Here is a 23,245-nt window from a genome sequence, read left to right as displayed (position 1 = left end):
AGGGCGGTGCGATAGAAACCACAAACCGCTCCCGCCTCCCGCTGACCATGTCATCCGCCCACGTCACTATTTCGTCCGCCGTGTCTGCCATGTCATCCGCCCACGTCACCTTCCGTACCCCGCTACAGGACAAATTTACGTCATGATGACTTCATCACAAAAAGCACCAAAAAACTCGAAAAAGCCCAAATTTTGTTAAAAAGTCATGAAAGTGATGGTTTTTTGCTTATTTCTATTTGTTGGTTTGTGGAGACTGTGCATGCAAATTACGACGAGTTTGCCACCAAACCTCCAGCCTGCCACCCAGGGGAATTCACTCTGCAAACTCAGCCCCCTCAGCTCAGTCTTGTACCCACAGTTTGTGCCAGACACCTGTAAAACAGGTATTTACCCGAAACTCACCCGTAAACCCTGTTTTTCTGAAATTTCTTTGTTAAAATCACCTGAAGAACTAAAATTCGAATTAAAGTGCGCTCCTACCTACAAATCTCTGCATTCTAATTCACTGTTTGACCCATTTTCCCAAAGAAAACCTGCAAATTCTGTTCTTCTTTGCAAATTGCCCATTAGACTGCAATTCAAGCCCATTTCCGCCGGCAAAATCTCCAAAAATGCCCAAATATTGAGTTAAAATCGTCAAAATCACTTGCAAAAAGAGCACCATTTCCACTATTTTATCTAGCTTCCAAGTTTAAACTCTGCAGACTTTATCTTTTACTATGAGTTTTGCCCAGTGAGGCCATTTCTATATATAACTAAGTTTGCAAATTTCCTGAGAAAAGCCCCAGTGCCAGTACTCTGTTTTTTGTTGTAACACAGACCCAAATTCCAATTATAAACACAGACAGTGAAGCATGGAAGCTCCAGTGGCCTTGAATGTTGCCCCCTTGAATGCACCACATAAGGAATTGGAATGGATACCCCTTGCTGATAGGGACTTCCAAATAAAGGATATGATGGGTTACAAATCTCACCTACAAGCCTTTTGTGAAATTAGAAATAGCTATAGAAGCAATATTGATGTCTTGGGAATTTGGGCGTCGAACATGCCTATCTATTACCTCCCTTCAGTGAATGTGCTCCCTGATTTCATCCATCTATGCTGTGAAAATTATGAACCCACACAAAGAGCAGTTATAGCTCCATCTGGGACTGTGCTCTTCTATATTACTCCTCAATCCATAAATGAGATGTTGAACTTCAAGCCAACTCAGCCTCTGGCTCCTCTCACCATGAAATTCTTACTTGACCAAGGTGCCAAACTTCCCAGCTCAGAGATAACCAGAATTGCACAGTTGTTTATGAAACCAAATTGCCAGCCTGACCAGCCTCCTTATCTCCAAGTCTAGTTCAATGAGGTAGGGAGACTCATTATAGACATGATATCCTACATTTTAGGATTCAAAACCAGTGAGTATGTTGATGAAACTGTTTTAGAATTGATGTCCAAATTCACTCCAAGACAACCCCCTGCTGTCAAGTATGATTATGCCACCTTCATAGAAAATAAAATCCATGAGCAATTCATGAATTTGGAGAGAGAAAGAGTGTTCAAATACACATCCTAAATGTATCATTTGCTGCTATACTATCAACCTGATAGTTTCCAACTTCCTCTTAAAAGATTGGACCTCAAAGGAGAAAGGAGGTCTGTGATTTTTTGGACCTCAGTATTCCATGAAGTCCACAACTCCCCATATACATATTGTGAGTTTATTGACCTGTTCATATATCTAGCCACTTCTTTGTTGATAACAACTCCTCCTGCCAGGCTCTCTGCCGAAATGCAGAAAATTTTACATCTCTCAAAGGAATACAGTATTGGTGACTGGTATTTTTACCAAAACCACACAGTAATCAGGATTTATGGCTGTGACTTAACTCCCTACAAGCTGCCAAAGTATGTCCCTATGAGGCTCTTTGCCCTGGAATACTACCGGAAATTTAATAGTTCAGACTTGACTCATTTCTATGGTGCTAGGAAAAAAGCATAGCTTAAGATAAGACATCAATTGGGCCCTTTTATCTTCAATAAAAGGGAAGAATCTTGGGAAGAAGCAAATAAGATAGATCAACTTATGTTGAAACAAAGTTTTCATTGGTCACCATATGACTCTGAACATTTCATAGGTTTTAGAAGAGTCAAAAACAAGCTTACAGGATATGTGCACCACAAAATCCCTGAAATTGAGCAATATGCTAATCAACAAGATTGGGTAGAAGGCACACTAGTTGAAGAGCTCACTAAAGAAGAGAAATTAGAAAAAGAAATGAAAGAGATTGAAAAAACACTTGACCTGGACTCTTTTGGACAGGTCCCTTTCACATTGCCTCAACACCTTGGAGCGGGCACATCATCTGCCACAACTTCACAACAACCTGCCCAAGAAAGTACTCCACCTGCAGGGACATCCAAAGGCAAGGAATTACAGCATTCACAACAGCAAGATACAATGGCAGACCGGCCAGATACAACAAAGGAGCAAAGTTAGGGGCAAGGCCCTTCAACACAAACAAAGGTACCTGAAATCCCTGTGTTACAAACTCCTCTCAATGAGGAAAGAGCCAAGAAAAGGGACAGACAAGAAGAGACACCTACAGGTGGATCGGTAGAACAGCAAGGGGAAAATAGGCAAAGGTTAAATCCTTACTCCGAGGAAGAATTGGCAGAAGAAACAACGGGCAACTTAAGGGGTGAAGAAACAACTGAACAACCGGCTCCTCCAATTTTGGAAACATCAACTAGCTCATATCAGCAAGAGCAAGAGAGGCAGCATGGTGTGGAGGTTACATCCACCAGGAAACAGAGCAAGCAAGGCTCGGATATCAAAAAAGAATTCACTGAAATAAAGGCCAGAAATGAGCCAGTAAGGTTCCAGCTTTATAATCAATTGCTAAGAATGGCTCCCACCAATCAACAAAGGCTAATGGCAACCTATGATATCCAAGAAGGGAAAATGACCCTTAGTCACTTCAGGCCTACAATGCAGCAACCACAGTCAGCTGCTGATTATATCAGGACCAATCTGGAAGTTCTCTCTAAAGACATCCACCCAATGGACCAGATTGAGTTACATAAACAAACCGGAGAAATGGTATACTCTACCTTGGCAGACAAAGCATTATTGGCTCACAGACTGCAGAATTCATTGCACAATACTTCTGCCCAATTGGAATTGGAGAAGGCCTCCTCATTAGCTAAGGATAATAGAATCAAATCCTTAGAAGAAATTATCATTGAGCTGGGACATGATCCCAAGGATCCCAAGGGCATACAGGCCTTAATAAAAAAGAAAGAAGAAGATATCGCAACCCTCAGAAAGCAGCTCAAGCTGCCAATTACAATGCACCCTCAAACCACAGAAGTTGCACGACAGAAAGAAGAGGAGGACGTGGTGAGTTTGCTAATGAGGATGAATGAAAGGCTAGCAGAAATAGAGAAGGCATTGGAGATAGCATTACAATGAAAACAAGGAGAATTGGCCTCCCAACCACCAGAAACAACTCCAATAAGCACAACAACTCCTCCTACAACTACAGCAGCAGTCCCTCCCATTGTCCCAGAATCAACAACAGGTACCTCAGCTTCAGCAACAACTACAACAACAACAATAGCAGGACCAGATGCCAGCCTGAGCATGGAAGAGATGATGAAGGAAATAAAGGCTTTAGAACTCCAAATGGCAGAGTTAAAGGAAGCCAAAGAAAAACTAGCCAAGATAGAGGTGAACTATGATAAATCAAAAATAACTGTGGCTGAGAAAACAAGAGAAGTAAAGGCCCTAGAAAATAAGGTAAAAGCCTTGGAGAAGGACCTTACTCTTCACAAAACTCTGGCAGAAATCAAAACAATTTTGTGGACTAAAATTGGCCAGTCCATCACTGATCAATGGACATCAATACAAACTATTCATGACCAGATTGAATTGATAGGGATAGCTCAATTTGAGACTCAAAAAGCCAAAGCATTATTGGCAAACAAGCCCGAACAGGCCAATAAACTAATTCATTTTTTGAATACTCATACTAGAGAGCAGCTAGCAACTCTAGATATTCAGGACAAAACAGGTACAATTTTGACAGTAAAAAAGGTGCTAACCATGAGGAATTTCGTACAAACTTTAGAAAGAAAGTGCCAAGAAATGTAGACAGAAATAAATGCATTCAGAGAAAAGTTTGCAGTGTTGTAGAGAAAAGGGTTACCTAGCTTATTGACTAGCAATGGGAGACTGTTAACACATGAAAAGTATGCTCACAGGGTAAATACCTATGTTACCAATCAAATTACAGCATCATCAAGCATTTCAGAAGAGACAGTATCTCCCTCTAGACAGATTTTATATGACAAATTAGAAAATTTGTTCTATATTGAACATGAGATGACACATCTTTTTGAAGTCCAGCCCAATTACTACAGGTATACTGAAGCTGATGAGACATTAATTAAACTACAAAGACACCAGTTTCCAACAGATCAATGGTGGCAGGGCATGTTGGAGATTTTACCAAGGTAGTGTTGGCACTAATTCTTTTTGTTTGTCTGCATTTAATCAAATTTAATGTGCGTGCCACCTATCATAAATATGAAGACAGCAAGGAAGGCGTTCACGCCAAAATGCATTAAAGAGAAATCGGGCACAAATGGAAGGGCCAGGACAACAACGCAGAAACACAGGATAAAGAAACAGCTGCCAGCCGACTTGATAAGTCAAAAATTCAAAGATATCAGACCACCTAAGGCAGCCAGCACAACGCAAGTTACTCCTGCATTCATTGCGCTCTGTTTCCAATGCCATTTACTGCCTTTAAAGAAGTAGATGGATGAAGTTAATGCTTGATATTTTGTCTATGAGATATTTTGTAACTCTTTTTTATAAATACCTCCTCATGAGATGTATTGTTGTTGGCTGGTGAATATCATTCTGGACCTGCGCTGTAATTTTGAGAAACTTTCTGAATAAAGATTGCTGGAATGCTTTGTTGGTGAACTTTCTGTTGTGGAATTAATGGCAGAAGAATATGTTGCAGAATTCTCATGTTACTTCATGGATCAATAAGTCTTTTTACCCTTGTTTTACTGTTCCTATGTTTTATTTATCATCTATATATCATGTTCTAATTGCAGGAAAAAAGAATAACCCAGAATTTACTTGACTGTACTCTGTGTTCAATTCCTGTCAATTTTTATGTTTTCTACAGGACCAGCATAGGCAAGAATTCTTGACTGCTCTTGTCTCCCTGGTTCTTTCACTCTAAATATCATCAAGGAATTCTTAACTGCTCCTTGGTAATGTTTATTCAATTTCCCTCTGTTAGCATAATGAAAGATTCTTGATTGCCTTTCATTCCCTGACTTCATTTCATCTTATTCCAGCTTGAAAATTGTTCTGTGTTTAATTATCTTGCTCTGTAGTCCTCCTTTTGCCTAAGAAACCATACCAGAGGTTCATTTTCAACTGACTCCATTAACCCAATGGTCTGAACTTCTCTTATCTTGCAGCCCTGTTCTACTGAATGTCACCTTCCAAACACCAAACAAATACTTGTGCTTCATAACTAGCCTAACATATAACAAAACAAATCTAAATCATAAAGAGAGAGCCCTCTCTGGTTGCAGATTGGCTAGAATCTGCAGCTAAAAGACTGGTTAGTGGTTACCTCGGTCGTATTCCCTTTTCTTAGGATCTTTTGGGGAACAACTTGAGTGATAACACCCTTAATCAGGAGGATAACATGAAGTCGTTGGGCCTAAGGTAGAGGTGCCTGGAATTTCAAAACCATTAAATACCAAGCAAATAAACATTGAGTTGGAAGTGCAACCGAAGTTCACGAATATAGGTGATTACTGGGATGAGGATGCAGTTGACAAGGTCACGGAGTTATTTTGGGAATATCAGGATTTGTTTGATCCAAATTGGATCCTATAACACTCTCTAAGTTTTCATGAACTCTTTAAAAATCATGCCAAAGTTTCAAAGTCTTATAAAGATCAAGCTTATCAGAGGTATCCTCATAACAGTTGCAATTGGTGATCAGTGTGGAGCAACGAGGACCGTCAGTCAAGTGCGCAGACCATCGGCCCATGGTAATGCGCGCTATCGCAAATTAGCAAAACCAGAGGCCATTTTGAGAAACAGGGGTAGTTTCTGATATGTGATTAATCGCATATCGCAGGGCAAACCCCTCAAAGAAGGAAAGGCCGCAAGCACCCGAACCCGAAAAATCATAAAATGAAATGGATATTGTTATGATTTCGTCAGAAGTGGGGTCCCACAAAAACCAACAGGATATCGGAAGGGCTTCGAGCGGTAAGCGGTTTCAACCGAGTCCCACCTGATGCCACACAATGGTTGCCACACGTCCGTCGGAAGAGAGAGAAAACTGCTCACATCAGACGGTTAAAAATCATGTTACTTATCCGCCCGATATGGACGATGACCGTAGGATTTGGAGGCTCCAGATTAACAGCCGAGACGTGTTCCGATGGATGAACAGATTTGACGAGGTTAATAGGCAGATTTGTATAAGATTTGAAGTCCGATGTGGATGATGTGTTGGCAGAAGGTTGTGTTTCGCGGGCATTCTTGGAGTTAACGGAATAAACGGTCATTTCAACCATGTCCAAGAGAACTAACACTCATCTGTTATGAAATAGGTGGCCACCTCCCTGTGAGGCATTATACAGTGACTGATGATGTAGGACAGAGGAATTCAAACGGACAGAGGCAGGGGAACAGGAAAGTCGAGAAGCGGAAACGAACAGTTAGAAAGAAAATTGGCTTTAAAGCCACAAACTGACAGAGAAAGAGGCAAGCAGTAAGTTAGAGCAGAAAGCTAAGAGCAGAGAACAGAGAGAAGAAGCCAAGTTGACCTGCAGAAGCAAAGGCAGCATCGAGCTAGAGACAGAGACAGAGACAGAGAGAGTCAGAGAGTCTGTGTACTCCAGAGAAGGCTTGAGAGGTTCAAGTGAACTCCTCTGTATATGCCTGTCATGTATTGAGTCTCAGATTGGACTCATACTATTGTGACCAGTAGAGGTCAAGAGTCAGTAAGGAGAGTCTGTGTACTCCAGAGACTTGGGGGATCCAAGTATAGTCTTGCTGAATTGTATCTGTTGAGTGAGACTCAAATTGAGCTCACTGTTGTAAAAAATTTGCTTTGAAAACATAATAGAGAGGCCACCACTGAAGGCTGGACCAGGAGACGTAGCCCAGGAGTATTGGGTGAACTCCTTATTAAACTTGTTGTGTTTATATGTTTGCCTGTTGTGTTTTCTTTAACTGCTTCAGTGTCTGTGTATTTCACAATATTATCGATCCGTTGCCTAAAATAACATAGACACATCCATGCACATGAGTCTGTAATACCTTATTAATTGTCTTAGATCAATTTCAGATCATTGTTTTTAACAAATTTATCTTATCTAAAATGGATAGTAGGTGATATGGGTGTTATGAAGATCAATCTGAAGCAAGATGTGAAGCGCCCATACCGATTGAATCCTAAATACAAAGAAAAGGTGTGCGACGAACTGGATAAGATGTTCGCAGCAGGAATTATTGAGCCTATAGAAGAATTAGACTAGGTTAGTCCTATGGTGGTTCAGAAGAAAAAGACAAAGGGCAAGATCAATATCTGTGTAGATCTAAGGAAGTTGAATGATACTTGCGTACATGATCCATTCCCTACATCGTTCATAGATGAAGTTTTGGAAAACGTTGGTGGTCAAGAAGCGTACTCTTTTACAGATGGATTCTTAGGATATCACCAGATCAATATCACGCTAGAAGATCGAAGTAAGACTACCTTCACTATAAAATGGGGATCTTTTTAGTATACAGTTATGCCCTTTGGACTTAAGAATGCCCCTGCGATCTTTTCTAGGGTGCTATTCGCAACCTTTAAGGAATTTATTCACAAATTTTTGGAGGTCTACTTTGATGATTGGATGGTGTTTGGGTTAGTTAAAAATCATGTTGCAAGTCTTTGCCTAATATTGAATACTTGTCGGAAGTATCATATCTCCCAAAATCTGACGAAGTGTATATTTCGCGTAACATATGGGATACTTTCGGGCCACGTTGTTTGTAAGAAAGGGTTGATGGTGGACCCTACTAAAATTGTAGTGATTATCAATTTAGAGGCCCCAAGGAATGTAAAAAAGTTGTGTGCAACATTGGGCAATACAAGATACTATAGAAAGTTCATCAAGGTATATATGCAGATCACTGCGACCATGGAAAAATTATTGAAGAAGGATGTGGCATTTTGTTGGGATGATGATTTCCAAAAAAACTTAGATGTTTTGAAGGAAAAGGTGGTTACAACACCTATTCTAGTATTCCCTGATTGAAAGAAATAATTTCATGTTCATGTGGATGTGTCCTGCATAGCACTAGGAGCAGTTTTAACCCAACTAGGCATAGGAGATATCGACCATCCGATTTCACTTGCGAGCAGAAAGTTGTCCAAGGCATAGAAGAATTATTCAACCACAAAGCAGGAAGGGTTTGCGATGGTATATGAACTCCAAAAGTTCAAGAATTATTTGTTGGGTGCGCACTTCAAAATGTACACAGACCATTCAACTTTGAAGTACGTGGTCAATAAGCTTGTTTTGGGGGGCGAATTTGTAGGTGGATACTACTAGTTTAAGAGTAAAACTTTGAAGTAGTTTTGAAGCTAGGGAGATTAAATTTTGGACCTGATCACCTTTCGTGGATTGAGAATGGTGAAGAACCTACAAGTCTTGATGAAGGATTTCCTAGTGCGCAGCTCTTTATTGTGTGCATCGCAGATGAAAATTTTGTGTATATCATCCAATTCTTATCTACATGTGTATCCCCTGAAGGATATACGATGTAGCAGATGAAGGAATTGGTGGTCAAGGCTGTGGATTTTTCTGTAATTGTAGGGCACTTGTATAAAATGGGCTCAGATGAAGTTTTGTGCAGGTATGTACTGGATTATGAAAGATAAAGTATCCTCGCTGAAGCACATGGAGGAGTTGTTGGAGGAAATTATGTTGGAAGAGCGACTGCATAGAAGATCCTATGTGTTGAGTTGTGGTGGCCAACTGTGCACAAAGATTCTAAGGAATATTGTGGGGAATGTGATGTTTGTCATAGGACCAGGAAGCTGTCGTGGAGGGATAAATTGTCTTTGAACCTGTAGGTCTCATTACAAGCATTCAGTAAATGGGCGATAGAGTTTGTGGGACCTATTCAACCACCAGGAATGAAGATAGGAGCACGCTACATCATCACGACGACAAAATACTTGACCAGGTGTGTTGAGGCGCAACCCATGAGGGATTGCAGCGCAACTATAGCTGCGAAGTTTATATTTCAATACATTCTATCTAGGTTTGGATGTCCTAAGACTTTGATGAGCAACAAAGGCTCGCATTTCCTAAATGAAACGGTTGTAACTTTTCTTGAAGAATTCTAGATGTATCATCAGAAAATCACGATGTATCATCCTCACGCAAATGGAAGAGTTGAAGCCTTTGATAAGATCATGGAGAATTCTTTGAAGAAGATCTGTAATGAAAATAGGAATGATTGGGATGTGCACATACCAGTTGTTCTTTGGGCATATAGAACTACATGTAAGAAGTTGACTGGACAGACACCATTTAAGCTAGTTTATGGACAAGAAGGAGTGATGCCAATGGAGTACATAGTGCCTAGTTTGAGGATTGTTGCAGTCACCTCGCGCATATACTTGAGTTAGAAGAAGATTTCTTCTTGGCAGGCTTTCATCAGCAGGTGCAGAAGGCTCGTGAAAAGGCATGGCATGATCGCCACATTAAGCAACGCACCTTTAAAAATGGAGATTTAGTACTAATGTATGATAGCAAGTTTACGAAGTTTCCAGGAAATTTTTAGATGCATTAGCTGGGACCATATATCGTTAAGGAGATTACGGATGGAGGTGCAATTCAGCTCGCAAAGCTAAATGGGGAGCTATTTCCAGGAAGAATCAATGGGAGCCAGTTGAAGTTGTACAGGGGTGATCCCGCCCCTGCGCAATGACTATATGGATGCAGGACAGTCTTAGTACTTTAAGAAGTTGCAAGGAAGTGTGGGACTATAAACTACACTACGAGAAGGATAGTTTGGCGAAGCAAATGGGCTGCATGATGGATAGGAGAAAGGCACATATGGGAGTTGTGCTATTAAGGTGGGTCTCACGCAACCTGTCCAGAAAGTAACCGTTGAAAATATTATAGATGATTGGATGGCTATTTTTCCATTAAAGGGAGCGGGGGAAAGCATTTAAGAAGCATATATTTGGAAATTTTCCACCAAAAGAGAATTAATGAAGGAGATCTAGAGGGAACCGATGGATTTGAATTCAAAAAGGGTTATAAATACAACATCCCGATCCACATTTGAACACTTCGCTTCCAGAGAAATTTCCTTGATATTTTCTCTGAGTGGCAGAAGAAACTATTCTGGGAGAGCATTGAAAAAAAGGCTGCAACACCACTAGTCCCTACCACATCACCTAGGTCATCAAGGCCAAAACCTATTGCCTTCGTGGTAGGAGAGAAGAAGAAAAAGAAGCCACAACAAGCGTTAGTTCGACAATCATCTCGCAAAAACCCAACTGAGGTTAGACAGAAGGGTTGGGCGGATAAAAGAAAGCAACTAACGGAACCCCTAGACTTGGATGAAGAAGAATTGACTATGGGGGTTGAAGATATCGATGCAGAAGGAAAAGGCTTCTGCAAAAGAGAAGGAAACGTCAAAGGAAAAAGCTACGCAAATAGCAACATTGCGTGTTACTATTGACCTCGAAGAACCTGAGACAGAGCGCACTAATGTTGAGGTGTAAACCAAAGGTGAAGAGGAAGGGGGCGCATAACCCTATCTCAGTTCAGAGAACTTAAAGTCTCCCTTTATAGTTAGGAAGAGGCAAAAGCAAAGTTCCACGGGACCTCAAAAGAAGCAGAAGTCCAAGAAGTCTGTGATTGCAACACCATTGGTCCTCATGGAGTGGGACCTTGGTGAGATAGGTGATGTTGTCCACTTTGCCACTGAAACTATATGGGGACACATCGAGGACTAGTACCACCAGGTATTGGACAAAGTGCAACATTGCCTAAAGGAATTGTAGATCTAGACATGAGTGATCCAAGCGAGCATGGATCAAGCGAGTGTGCTGAAATTTAGTTCAGCAGAAATCACATCCGAGCTTCGAGCAGTACCACTACCAGGGGGCTCTCTCCAGTTTGAGACAACCGAAGACTAGGAGCGTGCAGTACTGGAAAAATATAAGTATCAACCTTACAACACTATTGATCCAGACATTCCATGAGGTGCACCAAGGAGTTTCAAATGAGATTCCTATCCGGGAGAAACGAGCATTGTTGATTATCGAAGAGGTAAAAATTAACAATCAACATATTTTTGTAGAGAAAGCTCAGGCCTTGCAAGCCCATGACAAGGTGATGTAGTGAAATCTGTAGCTAGAGGAAACCCTTACCCAAGTGTGCAGCGAGCTCCCTAAGCTCCAAATTCTCATGGAGGTCTCCTCAACAGAGAAAATTCACAATTTGGTTGTTGCAGTGAAGGCATCCAAGGAATAAATTAGAAAGGTAAGGTTTGAGCTGTAGTTGCATATTTCAGAGCTTCAATTGACATTGCAACCAACCACTCCTCCGGAAGTCAGAGAGCAATGCGAGGCTGCTATTAAAGCAAACATGACCACTCTGGAAGACATCAACCAATTGTTCGAACAGACAATGGAGATGTGGACCTCACTACAGGAGCATCGACATTTACAGACGATTGAAGCAGACATCTGCGAAAAACAAGTGCAGTTTGATGAGATCAGGGCAACATTGCGGACCTTAGCACTTGTGCAAAGGTTCACCAAACTTCAGGAAGGGAAGTTCTTCCAGACCCATATTGATGAGCTGCATCGGAAGGCCTCCATTATTTCCTCAAGGATGCAACCATGGGCTGACGAGACAAGCCAACTATCATAGACAGTCCAAAGCAAGTTAAAATCTCTTCAATAGACGCAGAGAACCATGGGCCTTGCAGTCGAAGGTCCAACAAAGGAGAAATTGGTCGAGGAAGTTCGTCAGGTCGTTGCATAGGGAACAACATATCTTCAAGCATTGAATATCGAATTAGCAGTCTGCAATCAAAGATTGATGCAACACCAGCAGAGTGACTCGGGACGAGTCACGACTTTGTGTTGGGGGCCTATTGGGACAGGGTCCCCTTGGTGAAATTTTGTAAAGTTTTATTAAATATTGTAAAGTCTCCATAGTTTGAGGAGCAAAGCGCAAGTAGCACAGATCAATAGGAGTCAAAGGGGCTTTAGGAAGGTCAAAGCCCCTTAGTTTGTTAAGATTCAAGTTGTTTTGAGACCCGTCGATGGTTCATGACCATGGTATTGGAATGAAGAAGAATATGAAAAGAAGTCATAAAAGAGTCATAGGAGAGCAGAAGAGAAGTAAGAATAATACATGATTTGGGTCTAATTTTACCTATTTTTTACTTAGGAGAAGGGGAAGGCTCCTGCATTTGTGTGTGCGGAGACCTTAGTAAGTTTGCAACTGAGTGCGCAGACCCTTATAGCTGTGTGAGCATGGTTGGGAAGAATTGTAATTAAAGATCTGAAGCATAATAAAGGCTTGTTTTGAAGAACTATCTGTGTATCTGTGTTTTATCTCTAAATTTACTGTATTTTTGATCTATTGAGTGAAATTAATCAAGAAAAATACTTATTAGATTCATGAAGAGGTAGATCTGTTTATTTATATGATGTTATGCATGTTTAGCACAATCGGCGAAGGACATAAATTTGTTAACTTTTAATTACAGTAAAGTCCGGATTTTAAGGGTTAGGGTTCACAAAGGTCAAGATAAAGCCCTAAGCTTGGCAGAAACACATCACATAGTTCTCTAGATGCAGAAACCTAGTTCTAGCATCCTCCAATACTACCTCGGATGAGACAACATCCTTTGCTACGCAGGTTGCTGCCGAAAGGGTCGGTAGTGTAGGGTTTTTTTGGTTAGCATAGCTAACTCCGAACTTGGGTCCAAACCTCCTCATGCCACATCAACCTAGGCTCCTCAAATTTAGGAACCCACTGCACACCACTGAACTTCATGTCCCTAACTTGAATTAACTGAGCTAGACTCCTATTCTTTTAGGAATCAACTCAAGTAAATTGAACTTCAACTCTTTAATTCGAATTGAGCGTTCTTAACTGAGTGACAAGAGCCATGTCACCTCGGTTAACTCTTATAAATTGTCTGCTAATGTGGAATTTCGAATTTCCTCAATTTGATTAAGGTAAAAAAATCAAAATTGAGACTTTCTTGCTTCATTTTCAACAATTTAAATTATTTTTTTCTTATATTTTCACTTTCCATATGTGTGAATTCTTCCATTTATAATTTGGAGTTCATATATATAATAGTTAAAAAATATAATAACAAAAAATAGAGTTTAATGTGGTTTATAAATCAAACATTTCAAGATTTGAGCAAAAGATTTTAATACCCTATATATAGAGAGAGAGGGGTCCTTTCTAGTTCAAGATATGATAGAGATTTGTAATTCTTTGAATATGTAATATGGAGGTGATGCGTAACATTTTAAAAGTGTTTGTAACAATGTGTGTGTGGAGGCAGATAGATAGAAACATGTATCAATTTTAAAAATATTACTAACTAAATATAGACACAGAAAATCCTATGAATATATGTTTTTTACTTTTGAAAATGACAAAGCATGTATTAACATTAACATGTATCATTTTAAAAAATATTAATAACTATATATAGACAAAGAAAATCCTATGAATATATGTTTTTAACTTTTGAAAATGAAAAAGCATGTACTAACATTTTAATGTGGAGAATGTGAATTATAATTAAAATATTTCAATTTCAATTATGTATATACAAATGAAAATTAAAAATTTCTTATACTTAAAACATTTTATTATTGTGTTGTTCACACTCAACATAGATTAATTTTAACTCCAAATCTACCAAAAGCCGAAAGTAATCAAACCATGCAAACTTTGCATTAAGCTTTACACTCACAAATAAATTTACATTTTGAAATAATGAATCCCTTTCCATTCTTAATAAATCCAAAACTATGATAAATCTATATTATTTTTTATTTTTAATATAATAGTAAATTTTAATAAATATTAAAATCATAGATTCAATTACTCTATATTAGATCATCTACTTCAAAAATATAAAACTAAGCACATACTCAAAATAATACCATAAACATTTATTAATACTTATACATTTTTATGTAATAACAAGCCTCAACGATACTAATCCACTTTAATCTATAATTAATATTACAACTGGTACATCATATTACTTTACTTTCCTTTCATGCTACTTAACTTTCGCTTGGTTTTCTACTGGCCATTAGGGATTCAACTCTTCTGCAGACGGGATGAAGGCAACTGTTTTCCCATGTATATATTTTTGTTTCAAGATCTTGGCGTCAACCTGCACATCTCTTAGTCTTTTCTGCAGCTTCAGGGCTAACTTTTTTAGTCTTCAAGCTATGGTTCATGGTTTATTGGCTGATCTCTGCTAAGAAATTGGAACTTTTTCTTTATTTAATAGAAGTTTCCAGTGTCTTTTTCTTCTTACAAAAATCCAGTACATCATATTGCGCGTGTGCTTCCAGGTGATCATATCAAAACTCTGGGATCGTGCATTATCCATTGAATGGAATGTAGAGTTGGGAGAACTTACTAGAAGTTATTTATGCAGAGTATTGGTGAGCCATGTTCTGGTTTTTGACCATTGATTTTGATTTTGAAATGTAAATCCTTTTGTGCCATCCTCACATGGCATTACAATAATTTGAAGGTAAAATAAGATTACAATTTAAAGCCCGGAGCTTTCGAATTCCTTAATAAAATATTGATTTCCCATAATGAGCTTTACAATAATTTGAAGGTAAAATAAGATACAACCATTTAAATCTGGGAGCTTTCGAATTCTACATAAAATATTGCTTTCGAATTCTACATAAAATATTGATTTCCCATAATGAGTGGCATAAATAACATAAATAACTTCACAATAATTTAAGTTATTGGATTTTGAAAAATCAGTTGACTTTAGTGCGATTTTTTGGACTTTCCCCTGCCTGAATCCAGAATCCATAATCCAGTGAAAAATTTTGAGGTGAAATTTTGATTTGTGTTATTTAAACTAGTTTTTTGATTGTATATATGGATGCAGCACCCTCAAAAATTCCTAGGGCACTTCGATTGTGTAGGGGTTACCCATCAAACTTGTGATTGCAATAAATTCTTGTCAGATTTTAAAGAAATTAGACCGAAAAACCCACCAGAAAAATACCCAAAAAGTCTCACTAAAGACAATTAGTTTGAAAAATATTGATTTTTCATAAAATTAATGATAATGAAATTAATATATAAATATAAAATAATTTAACAAAAATTAATAGATTAATATTATAATAATTTTGTCTCTAAATTTTAGGGTTTTATTTGAATAGCCTTATATGCCTTCTTTTTCAGCCAGATTGTTTCAAGAGTAATAATGAGCTTGGATCTACTAATATTTCTTAGCAATCTCCTCATCTTAGACATTCTTTTCATAGAGCAATTGGATGACATGGAGTTTCTAGGTTCGCAGCAAACCCTCCATTTGGTGCATCATGATCATGGCAAGCTAGAAATCCAAGGCATTTCTTTCCAAAAGCAATGCAAGGTCCAAAATACAAGGTTGAAAATACAGTAAGATGGAAGAATATACTCAATTTATGTAGGATCACATTCTCATCTACAAATTTATTGGATTATGGCCCATTGAAAAGGCTTTGATTGGATGGATCCAAAATAAATGGAACCCACATGGTTAAATAGAATTGGGGTTAGGGTCCAAGGGTTTTTTACAATCATTTTCTCTAGCTTGGAAGACAAATCCATGGTTTTGAAGAAGGGTCTTATTTGTTCAATAATGCACAAATCCATGGTTTTTGAAGAAGGGTCTTATTTTTTCAATAATGCACAAATCCATGGTTTTTGAAGAAGGGTCTTATATTTTGAATAATGCAGAGCTTTTCTTGCGATTATGGAAGGAGCAATATAAACTAGAGGAGGAGAATTTCCTTGTGGCCTCAGTGTGGATCTATCTCTTTTCTCTCCCCAAAGAATGTTGGGAGGAGGAAACCCTTGAAGACATTAGTAATGTCATTGACTTTATCAAAGTATCAAAGACTACCAAGAGAGGGAGGTACACTTCATATGCACGAATCTATGTTTATATGAATATCACTGAGCCTCTTCGAGCGTCCATAGATATTTACTATTAAGATAGTGTTTGGAAGTAGTCTTTAGATTATGAACAAGTCCACTTTAGATGTAGACATTGCCATCAATACAAGCATCTTATTAGGGGTTGTCTGATGAATACCAAACAAATGTTTGAAGAAAATACTTCTCAAAAAGAGCCATTTGATTTGGAAAAAATCTCATAAAGAAGTAGAAATTTGAGTCCCCACGGTACCTCAAATCTTGACCAAATCCCTAGACCTGAAGATAGGTTTGAATCTTTCTCCTCTCCAAAGAAGTTATGCAATCAACTGAAGGTAAATCCAAAAACCCTACAGAGGTCGTGCAAAAGTCTCTTGAAGGGCATCAACAAAATCTATTACCACAAAAGATTATTAGCTCCCCTTCAAAAGAAGTTGAAGCAAAAGCCCTACTAGAAGATATGGATCTAGATGATCCATGATTGATTTCCCTTTGGAAGCATGGCATGGAAAATATGTGACGGACATGCCAACGCACGATGCTAGGATTTTGTATAAGGCATATCTCTGAAGCAAGCAAATGGACTCAAGTTCCTCACAGTCCGATCTTGGTGTTCAAAAGATGGATTTCAAAGTGGTCTCTGGTGAAGACAAAAAAACTCATAGAAACTAGGTGGTAAGAGAAGTAAGGCATAAATCCAAGAAGATGGTGAACAATTAGTCAACTCGGGTAAATTCATGCAAATATCAAAGGCATTTCCCCTTTGAAATCTTGAACCTCATGGATTTATATGTTGTTACATGATTTTATGATAGTAGTTTTGTAATTGTCTAATCTTGATAGGAAACTTGTCAATTTCAAGTATCTCTTGGATTTTAGTCATCTTTTAGAAATTCAAGCCATGTGGAATTTTCCCAATTAATAAAAATATATTTTACCTCATAAAAATATATTATAATAATTTGAATTCATAGATTTTTTAAAATAATATTGGTTTTTAATAATAAAATTACTTAAAATCCTATATGATTAGTGAAAAAAATATTATAATATTAAATATATATAATAATTAAAAAATTTAGATAATTTTATTTAAAAAACATTTATAATTAAATATTTTAAAGAACAATATATTTTAATTAAAAAAATAAAAAATCATACATCAACGATATTCCATATTTACGATAAAACACTCATAAATATATTTCATAAATACCAACATCACAATAATAATAATTTTATGTTGTAAATAGAAACGGAAATGTATTTTACACTAATAAATATATTTCATAAATACCAACGCCACAATAATAATAATTTTAAGAGAACATTATTGATTTTGTAAATAAAAACTGAAATGTATTTTTTATGTTTATTGCAGGTATATCATTAATAAGTGTATTGTGTAATCTCGGAATAACCATTAGTGTGCATTCGAACATAAAACCTTAAAATACACGAGTACATGCATAATAAAAATTTAAAGACTTAGATGCATCGTAATCGTTTAATAAATAAGATTTATAGTTTAGATGCATCGTAATAATTTAATAAATAAGATTTATAGTTGTTAAGCCGTATATTTCTTGTTTTTATCGTTATAGTTAGTTAATTGAGTAAAGGTTGTGTCGAGTGCAGAGAAAATTTTGTATAATAAAAGTAAAAATCTCTTTATACAAAATTTTCCGAATAGTAAAAGCTTTCAGCGGAGCCATCTCCACACATGCTTCTTCCATATAACCACCTTCTTCTTCCATATAACCACCTTCGCATGTGTCATCTACATAACATCATCCACACATTTACCTCCACATAGGTTCTTCTGCACATCCTCTTTCGCACACGCTTCCTCTACACCATTGTTGGTATGGAGAAGGAGAGTTGGAAGGTAAATTCCCAAACATATGTTCTGTGAAAGTGAAAAATCATGGATATGATTGGTTGAACTAAATTCCCTTTGTAGATTTCATTTAATCTATATTTGTTTTTCAATTTTTTATTGACGTATTACAATGTGCTTCATACGACCCCACGCATTTCAACAGTGTAGAGTGATACAAACAACTTCAACCTATTCAAATTGTGATACAATAGTTTAACTAAAATTAAAACTCATTAACATGCTCTGCACACATAGAATATTAGTCATATATCATCGTTAAACAAAGTATGAAAATTCGTCATGAGGTGGACTCCATGTGGTCAGCGGATTTCATTATGTGTGTTGTCACTCACTGGAAAATGTGTTTTCAGTTGTCCAAAGTGAAAAAGAGCAGAGGAGTTTGCATCCATCTTCCAAGCTACAAAAGCACTCAAGCCTAAATTTGGCCCTCTCCATTGGGAAGTGCTCTAAACAAGTTTTCCAACGGTATGTGGAAGTCCAAAAATGGACTTCTGAATCAGAATATATGGCTTGTTGAAGTTGGGGGTTTTGACACCTTTGAAAGGAAGGAGAAGGGCATATTGACAATCGCAATATCGGAGGTCCCACACATCAGAGGTCTCGCATATTGGAGGAAAGGTACAAGGTCAAATCAGCAATCGATAGTCGACGGGTCCCTGTCATATTGCATATTGGCGATCGACATTTTCAAAATTTCAACCCTAACAAAGTTGTGATCAGCGAACGCCGATTGTGTTAAATCATCAGGATTATGCCTTCAGTGTTGAAGCGTCGAGAAAGACCAAAGATGAATTAACAAAGGAATTTAGCAAAAAACCAGACTAGGTTCAGGGCTTTTCTATCTCTTCTAACAAGACGCGTGGCAATGTAAGATTGGTTTAAATAAGGGACACATGGTGAACAGAGATTGGTTCTAATAAGGGACACGTGGTGAACAGAGATTGGTTCTGATAAGGGACACGTGTTGAACAGGGATTGGTTCCGATAAGCTACGTGGTGACTGACGTCATCATGACATGGCAATACGGTGGACACGTGGCAGGCAGATTCGACATTTTCATGGGTCATAAGAGGACAAAAAGGGGTGACACGTGTCACCACTCACGAGGTGCCATGTGGCAAAGGATGGCGTCAAAGCGCAAATCGACATTCGCAGGTTGAGGCATGTTGTTTCATCAAAGTAAAACCTCTAATTAAGGGGCTATGATATGAGGGTTGGCATGTGGTCATGAAGACTTAAAGAACCAGGAGTGGAGAACAATTTACAAAGGAACAATAGCCCCCGACAAGAATCTAAACGCTTTAATGTCTTAAGGTTGAGCACCTGGTCACCGCCCTCAGTCCTATGGAGAAAATTTTTGAAAAGGGGCTCAAACAAAAGAGGCCAAAAATCCCAGAAATCGCCTGTTTTGTAATGTTTCTAAGTGTAAAGTGCCAATAATAAGAACCTATGATATAGTATTACATCAGTGTAACTGGGCATATCATGGCTCCGATAATGTTATACAAGAAGGCTAGAGGGATGGATGAGTCGGCAGCTGTGATTCCACGACATCACCAAGGCAATCACAGTCAATCGCTCCTGGCTCTAGAAAGTGGGAATTCAAGCGATTAAGGTGAAAACGATGGGAACCAGCAGAGCTACAAAGAGAGGCACATCAGCATAGAAACGTGGTTTGATCAGAGGTCATCACAGGGTGGTAGGAAGATATTTTCCTCCATAATCATTTAGTTTTCTCTTATTTCTATTTTCCTGTAATTTTTGTACTTTAAAGAACAAAATCAAATATGATCACAATAATTTGGGCAGCAGGCCTTCGCACACCAAGATAGCTAGTCTATCAAATAGTTGGAGATTAGGCCAAAATATTTTGTAACTGTTTTACAAATCTATCCCTCTCCTTATAAAAGGAAGGAAGAAACACTTAATAGGGGTTCCAGAATTCTGCCTCCGAGTGGTCCAAATTATGTGATTCCACTTTTGGTTATATTTGCTTGTTCATGAGGGACTTGAGTGATACTTTGCTAAATGTAATGGACTGGTGATTTGGACTCTTGAAGGATTAATGAAACTATTATGTTGATTCCTATCAGAGCAATGAGCAGTATGTTTTCCTCTTTGTATTTCAATTCATGTATGTTTCTCTTCTACTAAAATTGTGTAATGAAGTTGTCGATTTCACTCTCTCATGGTTATATGTATGTTGTTGAGTAGTAATAGTACATGTGTAGTTACAGATTTACTTGTGTACCTATAATCAACACAAATTTACTTATGTTGATTAGTGACAAGTGTGTCCATGAGGTATAGAGTATGAAACCTTAATTCGCTCTCCACAATTCCTACCATTTCACCTCCTCATTCTTTCATACTTTTGTTGGAGCTTGATGCTTAGGATTTTGCGTTATATCCAACCCTCTGCATCGAATTCCCTTATTTATTTCCTCCTCTTTATTTTTCTACAATGCCAATATTAAAGTTTCTTATTGTTGTGTGTCGGCCACCAGAACCAGACATTTCTCTTTGAGATTGGCCCAATTTACCCTTTATGCATTTAGATCCATGTATTGACTTGAGTTTATCTTGATGAAGGACTATTGAACCAAGCCCTTTTCATTATCTTTTCCAACTATGTGACAATTGGAGTGCAACAGAAATCCCTACTCATAAGATCCAAAAGCACTCCTCTCTTTAAGATGTCCTAAGAACTAGTCTGTGTTCAACCCAGAGGTTGTCTCTTGGAAGCTTTCATATCTCCTGAAGCACTTGTGCTGCAGGTGCTAGAAAACGCGACAACAATGTGGAAGTGTGGAAGCTCTACAAAACTAGCTTCCTCCTGCACAACAAACACATATATATCATCGTTAAACAAAGTGCGGAAAAATGTTATGAGGTGGGCCCCACGTGCTCAGTGGCTTTCATTGTGCGGACATGTGGAAGATCTGCACAATCATCTTTCTCCCATACAATAAACAATTAAAAATTTCATAATAAAATTTATATAAATAGCAGCTAAAAAAAGATTCATTTCTAAGAGAATCGGTTGACGTGGACATATAATTAGTTTTAAATATGTAAAAGTTCTTTGTTATTGTAATAGTTCTATTCTAATTACTTGCCAATAAGTTAGGTTTATATATATATATATATATATATATATATATATATATATATATATACATTGTAATATGAATAATACTATTTGAGCTTTGTCGACAATACATCATTGTTCATTAAAAACATTGTGCATAATTTTTGGTCACGTCGACATTATGAGGCCCAAGAGGAAACGGTGACTTCAATTATAATTCACAGGAGAAAGAATGAAAACCAAAAACCTAAGCCACTCGTTTGAAGCTTATATATATTCGAGTAATCCTTTGGATCACCACTTCTTGGGAAAGTGACCTCCTCTGCAGCTATCCTTTGCTTGTGAAACTGCCTTCATAAGACTCAGAGAGATATTAACCACCACACCTTGTTTGTAAATTCACAGGTTTTTGTTGTGTCAGGTAACAATCTTGATTTTGTTTCTGGAATGGTGGTTAGGTAGACATGACTATTACAAGGGAAGTGCAAGTAAAATATAAATTTTTTAGGTACATATTGCAATTTACAAGAAATTTCTCATATTTTGTCCAACAGTGGATGTGTCGTAATGCAGTCGAATTTGTCTTAGAAATGGGCAATGTGTGTTGACATCTTATTTGTTTATGATGTTATTAAATGAATATGGCATTTTTCTGGAACACGCATTAGTGGAGCATGTTGGTGAAATGCGACGTGCCAGTGCCTCTAGAGACCAAAGTGGAAGTCTTGAAGGCCTAGATTTGAATTTTCCAATCGACCAGAAAATTCCTTCTTTGAATCCTTTGTTGGTTTGTTTAGGAGTCAAAAATAGCAATTAATAGTGATAGGTAACTATAAATTCCAACTCTAACCTAGTGGGTCAGTCCCCACTAGCACTGCCCTCAATGGGATGAATTGAAATGTGTAGTGTGACCATGTACTGCAATCATTCCAAACGTGAAAGTTAATGGAGAAAGCTAATGGGTCGACAAAACACCATTTGTATTTCATGCCCCCTCACCATCAGCGAGACCCCTCCAGGGGTCGACGACGTGATGTGGTCCCCTTGATCTTCTTTGTCTCCAAATGAATTTTTCTCCATTCCAACTCTTTGTCAATGTCTCTGTTTGCTAAACCATTGTCGTTTTCCACTGTCCAGTGTTAGCTCTTCGATGGGACAATTCCTCTACCCATCACAGAGTTCATCGATGGATGCAGGGTGCATGTTTATGGAGTAAGGGTGAATGTTTATAGATGGTGAAGGAATTTTGAAATTTGAAATCCAAATTTATGGGCTCGTACGAGTCAATGGATTTTTTCAACATACCGAGCATGGAAACACAGAGGTTTTTCATTGGTCTAATGCTCCAAATGCCCAATTTGATTCAGTCGACTCATGACTCAGTCGAACCTACATAAATTCCTTTTGGAGTAAGCTAACGGGTCGACAAAACACCCTTCGTGTTTCGTATCCGCTCGCCACTAGAGAGGCCCCTCTGGCGATCTCTTCCGCAACATGGGCCCCTTGATAATCTCCATCTCCAACTCTCCATCAGTGTCTTTGTCGAATAAATTATTGTCATCATTGTCCGCAGAGTTCTATTTTCACACTCTTTGGCTACGACATGACGACTCGCTTAACTCACACAACCACATGGTGAATTAATGGGGATTTTGTAATCATCTAGTGATCCTCCCTTTCCTGCCTTCATTATTCTGAATTCCATTTTCTCTCTGATCAATTTGAAACCCCTACACCCTTAAACAGAGAAAAAATTGAGATTTGGCATAGTGTTTGCATTGATCGGATTGCAAAAATCGCTCCAATGTTCAAGCCAAATTTTGTGCCGATTTTGTAAAGAACATGCAAAAATCGCTCCAAAAAATTATTTTTTACCCGGGACACAAGCATCAAAGTTCGGCATTGCTCATATTGTAAGTTCAAAATAGGAAATTTATGTTTAGCTTTAAATTT

Source organism: Pinus tabuliformis, chromosome Q (genome assembly GCF_031772625.1).
Source record: "Pinus tabuliformis cultivar Carrire ecotype Pingquan chromosome Q, CPIR1, whole genome shotgun sequence".
In the NCBI taxonomy this organism is placed as follows: domain Eukaryota; kingdom Viridiplantae; phylum Streptophyta; class Pinopsida; order Pinales; family Pinaceae; genus Pinus; species Pinus tabuliformis.
The sequence above is the reverse complement of the archived record's forward strand: the minus strand, read 5'-3'. Positions refer to the sequence as shown.